Source organism: Danio rerio, chromosome 17 (assembly GCF_049306965.1).
Source record: "Danio rerio strain Tuebingen ecotype United States chromosome 17, GRCz12tu, whole genome shotgun sequence".
Classification (NCBI taxonomy): domain Eukaryota; kingdom Metazoa; phylum Chordata; class Actinopteri; order Cypriniformes; family Danionidae; genus Danio; species Danio rerio.
Genome location: NC_133192.1, coordinates 17036097 through 17042590, shown reverse-complemented (window position 1 = coordinate 17042590; position 6494 = coordinate 17036097).

The following is a 6494-nucleotide window of genomic DNA, read 5'->3' as shown; positions in this document are numbered from 1 at the left end:
TTTTAAAAAGTGACTTTTATTATAATTATTGAAATGTCAATAATTGTCACTGTTATACTGTAGAGTTTTATTACAGTTAGAGTTTTATACTTTTAGAGTTTTTAGAGTGGATAGAACAGAGACATACATGTAAATTGCAATTATAAATATACGGAAAACACTTAAAATATGGAAACTGTAAATTACAGATATTTTTACAGTGTACTTGAACATCTGGTATCTGAGGCTTCAAAATATCAAATTATTGAGAAAATCACCTTTAAAGTTTCCAAACAAATTCATTATTAAAAAATAAGCTTCAATATATTTACAATTAGAATTTACAAAATATCTTCATGGAACATGACCTTAGCTTATTCTAATGATTTTTGCAATGAAATAAAATGAGATTTTTTAACCTATGAGTACAATGCATATACACTCACCGCCCACTTTATTAGGTCTAATACCGGGTTGGACCCCCTTTTTGCCTTCAGAATTGCCTTAACCCTTTGTGGCATAGATTCAACAAGGTACTGGAAATAGATCAGAGATCCTCAGAGATTTCAGTCCATATTGACATGATAGCATCAAGCAGCTGCACATCCATGATGCAAATCTCTCGTTACTCAACATCCCAAAGGTGCTCTATTGGATTGAGATCTGGTGACTGTTGGGGCCATTTGAGTACAGTGAACTCATTGTCATGTCTAAAAAAAAAACAGTCTAAGATGATTCGTGCTTTATGACATGGCGCTTTACCTTGCTGGAAATAGCCATCAGAAGATCAGCAATAATACTCAGGAAGGCTGTGGCATTGACGTGATGCTCAAATGGTACCAATGGGCCCAAAGTGTGCCAAGAAAATATCCCCCACACCATTACACCACCACCTCAAGCATCAACAAGGCATTTGTGCTCACAGAACTGCCTCTCACTGAATATTTTCTCTTTGTCTCACCATTCTCTGTAAACCCTAGAGATGATTGTGAGTGAAAATCCCAGTAGATCAGCAGTTTCTAAAACACTCAGACCAGCCCATCTAGCAAAAACAACCATGCCACATTCAAAGTTACTTAAATCACCTTTCTTCCCCATTCTAATGCTCGGTTTGAAGAGCAGCAGATCGTCTTGACCATGTCTACATGCCTAAATGCATTGAGTTGCCACCACGTGATTGGCTGATTAGACATTTGTGTTAACAAGCAGTTGGACAGGTGTAACTAATAAAGTGGCCGGTGAGTGTAAGATTCTAAATATACTGTATGTATCCTACACTATATTGCACTGATTGGTCATTTAGTAAAAGCAAATACACATTTACCACAGACTACATGCTGCTGTTGACAGCCAAGTAAAGCATAATTTCAAGAAATCTGAATATGCTACATTTTGTTTTACTCTTACTTGAGTATAGCACAGTTTAATCTTTAGGGTCAGTCGATCATTTTATAAAAGATCAGCTTAGAAATGATCCATTCACGAGGCTCGTGCTATAAGCACTGCAGTAACAGCTTGACATCTGTCCTCATTTCAATCTCCATGTAAAATAGGGTGTAATATACCGGTACATATACTGTGTAAAAATAATATGCTGATAAAAAAGACTTAAACTGAATCAAAATAATGATAATATTATAGTTAAACAAGACTAAATAATAATGATTAAAAATCGAGAATTATTTATTATTATTATTAGGTCAGGGAAGTGTTTGGAGGGCATTTTCCGGTTGAGCAATGATTGAATCATCTTGTTAATTATTTTCATGCCAACACCGTTCCTCCCATTTGCCCTGCAAACGCTTTTCATTTTTGTGTTATCTTAATATGCATAATTTCCCTGTGGATGAAGTAATGTAATATTCATGAACCCACATGATGAATATGGCCTTGAAAACAACAGAAACGGCACAAGCAAAACACACAAAAATGAGAACTGCTGTATTGCATGCAACGTGGTAACCCACTTTAAACTCCCAGATGTTTGTATTACATACTTTGTGATGACTTCAAAGCACAAATGTTGTGTTGAGAGATGATTGCTTTATTCTCAGATCTGTGAGATGTTCGGAGACAATGACATCTCTGTCTGCTTGACATTCAAACCTATCTGTTTGCTATACAACATTTGTATGTCTGATCTTTTTACCCCAAGGTCATGTGTACTTCAACATGAGATCCTTCCTCAAATGCCTGCTTTATTTAACTTGAAGTGATTTTATTTGAAATATACTGATGTGTGTTTAATGTGCTTTTTAACTTAAAACCCTTAAAAGGGCTTTTGAAGATGGGTCATTCTAAATCCTGGGTCCATGAAACCCCAGGTTATAGCGTTTAACATTTTAATCTGCTTATATACAGTATAATACATACATATGAACACAATAAATTAGGGTACCTACATAAAATATTTCTGCATTTATTTGGCTCCATATCTGCTTTTGCTTTTAATTGTCAATATGCATCATTTGAAGGTGATTTAACTTAAAGTTACAAGCCTTAAACCTAAAACTATAAGTTATCATTATCGTATTGAATAAAAAACCTGGTACAGGTCATCCTTACACAGTAAAACAGAGGTCACCAACCTTTTTGAAACTGAGAGCTACTTCTTGGGTACCAATTATTGTGAGGGGCTACCAGTTTGATACACACTTCTTAAATAACAATTTTTCTCAATTTACTTTTAATTATATGTTGTTGTTGTTATGTTGTTGTTATATATGTTGTTATATATATGTTGTTATATATATAATAATATATATATATATATATATATATATATATATATATATATATATATATATATATATATATATATATATATATATATATATATATATATACTTTTTTCTAAAATAGTTTTAGTTTATATATATATATATTTATATATAAGTATAATTATATTTATTTAAAGCTATTCTTTTCAAATCACACTTGCATTGGTGTAACATTTGTTAATGACATTAAGGTATATATATATACTCTTTAGTAAGAAAATATTTTTTTACACTCTGTTGAATTAAAATAAAATTACCCAATGTTGCGTTTGTCTGTATTTGACCCAACAGTGGTTTAAAACAAACCAACATTTTTGACAAAATGATTTGACAAAATTCAACACTGAATGAAACATTCATGTATGAAGTCATACACGATTAGTTCATGTTTCTAAATGAAAAATGTGAAAGGGTCCCACTTTAGAACTGCCTTAATCCTTATTGGCATACATTCAACAAGGTACTGGAAATATTCCTCAGAGATTGATGCATGATGCAAATCTCCTGTTCTACCACATCCTAAAGGTGCACTGTTGGATTAAGTTCTGGTGACTGTGGAGGCCATTTGAGTACAGTGAACTCATTGTCATGTTCAAGAAACCAGTCTGAGATGATTCATGTTTTATGACATGGTGCGTTATGCTGTTGAAAGTAGCCTTTAGAAGATGGGTACACTGTGGTCATAAAGAGATGGAGATGGTCAGCAACAATACTCGTAGGTAGGTTGTGGCATTCCCACGATGCTCCATTGGAACTAATGGGCCCAAAGTGTGACAATATTCCCCACACCATTACACCACCACCACCAGCCTGATACAAGGCATGATGGATCCATGCTTTCATGTTGTTGACACCAAATTCTGACCCTACCATCTGAATGTCAAAGCACAATTTTGGTGAATCTCTGCAAATTGGAGCCTCAGTTTCCTGTTCTTGGCTGACAGGAGTGGCACACGATGTTGTCTTCATCTGCTGTAGCCCATCCGCCTGAAGGTTCGATGTGTTGTGCGTTCAGTGATGCTTTTCTGCATACCTCAGTTGTAACGAGAGGTTATTTGTTATTTGTTATATTTGTTGTTATTTGTTGCCTTTCTATTAGCTTGAACCAGTCTGGCCATTCTTCTCTGACCTCTGGCATCAACAAGATATTTGCGCCCACAGAACTGCCGCTCACTGGATATTTTCTTTTTTTCTGACCATTCTCTGTAAACCCTAGATATGGTTGTGCATGAAAATCCCAGTAGATCAGCAGTTTCTGAAAAGTTTCTAAAAAACCAGCCTGACTGGCATCAATAACCATGCCACGTTCAAAGTCACTTAAATCACCTTTCTTCCCCATTCTGATGCTCAGTTTGATCTGATCGTCTTGACCATGTCTACATGCTTAAATGCATTGCTTTGCTGCCATGTGATTGGCTGATTAGAAATTTGTGTTAACGAGCAATTAAACAGGTCAACCTAATTAAGTGGCTGGTGTATCTAGAGCGTATATACTGGTATAATGCAAAATCTTCACGCCTTCAAACTTAATGCATTGTAAATATTTAATGTTGTGTAGCATGACATACATATTAAAAAGGTAGCCTAGAAGAGATTATGAGCATAAATATTTTTGTAATAAAAGAGTTTTTCTCCATCTGTCCTGCTCTTTCCCAGCTGTAGCTTTTAGCACTCACATCTGGGACATCTTGCTAAAGCCACTCATAAGATCAACCTCCGCTGGGCCACACAATCGTGTTCTACTGCTACAGCACATTTGGTCCAGGCTTTTAATGTGTCTTTTGTTTAATGCATAGGCCTATATTTAAGCTGTTTTTCCCCCAGACATCATTGCAAATCTCTCTAATGCTTTAGTGTTACTGCAAAAAAATCAAAGCAACTTTTCAGTGAAAGAAGTCATGCAGCAAAAACCCAAAAAAAAAAAAAAAAGCTGATTATTGATTTTTTTCTGTTTAGATTTTATAGTTTATTTTTAGTATTACTGTTGACAAAGTGTTATTTTTATTATAAATATTTTTATTACCATCTATTTATTTCTATTACAGTATTTAGTATTTTTTGTATTATTGACTGTTTATATTTTAATTAAATTAATATTTATTTTTCCCTTTAGATTTCATAAACAATCATGACTATAACCATTATGACTATAAAACTGATTTTATCTCTGATTAAATATCTACGTTATCAAAATGTAAAATGATAATAATTTTTTAAAACTTTCCAGACATAAAGTAAACGAAAACGAATTAAATAAAAATAGTCATTAAGACTGTCAGATATTTATAATTATATGAATACTACTACTACTATCATTAATAATTATGTAATATAATAAATTTTATTAATATTCATTTTTTATTATTAATATCCAGGTGACCCAGCCGGGGTTGATCATTAAAATTTAGTAGTAGGTAAGCTGCCAATTAGGGCCTCAGGAAATCTGAGGGCCCCCAAATAAATACCTATAATTATAAATTATACCCATAAATAATATATAACATTGTTTTCTATCATATTTTGAATGGCGAGGGACTAAAAATTTTCATTTGTGTCCCCCACCCTCAATCTTGGACCAGTCCAGCAATCAAATTAGTTAAGATTTAGTTTTAAAAACAGAGATGTTTAGTACATTTGGTACTTTTAGTTGTGATTTCATTTTAAGAAAACATACCATTTCAAAAGTTTTACAAGATGCTTAACATGTTATTTTTATTTTGCATTAAGATAAAATGTAGAAAAAAAAACATCAGTGATATAAAAAAACAGCTTTTTTATATTAATAAAGTATAAAAGATGCTTTTTAAAACTTCTGGGCCTCATGGCTGGATTTGCTTAGGGCCCCCAAATCACTAAATCCGCCCCTGGAAACACCCCTGGGAAACACCCCAATTGAATAGTTTATTTATTTAAACTATAGCGCATGTCTTTGGACTGTGGGGGAAACCAGAGCACCCGAAGGAAAACCAAATGAAGACACGGAGAATGTGCAAACTCCACAGAGAAATGCCAACTGACAAAACCGGTACTCGAACCAGCAACCTTCTTGCTGTAAGGCAGGGGTGTCAAACTCAATTCCTGGAGGGCCGAAGCCCTGCACAGTTTAGTTCCAACCCTGCTCCAACACACTTACCTGTAGGTTTCAAACAAGCCTGAAGGACTCAATTAGTTTGATCAGGTGTGTTTTATTAGGGTTGGAACTAAACTGTGCAGAGCTGCGGCCCTTTTGGAACTGAGTTTGACACCTGTGCTGTAAGGTGACAGTGCTAACCAGCCAACCGCACCGATCAATATAATATATACTAAATTATTGTTAATATTTATTATGCTTATAATTATATGAATATTATTAATAACATTATATCCGTTTATATTGCTAAAAATTTACAATGATATCAAAGTCAGACTTCAAATCATGTGGGTTAATAAATTGATGGACTAAATTAGTTAAAATTATTTAAAATTAAAATTAGTTCAAAATCTTGTTTAATTCTTGATGTGTATATTAATAAAATAAAATACAAGAGAAGATTCATAAATTTGGCTTTCTAACAGACAACACATTATAGGAACACACACACACACACACACACACACACACTGAAATATACAGCGACCTGAAATCAAAACAACAAGAGCTTAAACCTCCACGACCTGATGAGTTTCATCATTCTCATCCAGAAATATTCCCTCTGCCCATGTGCCAGACCTAAAGAAAAGAGTACAATGAGAGTC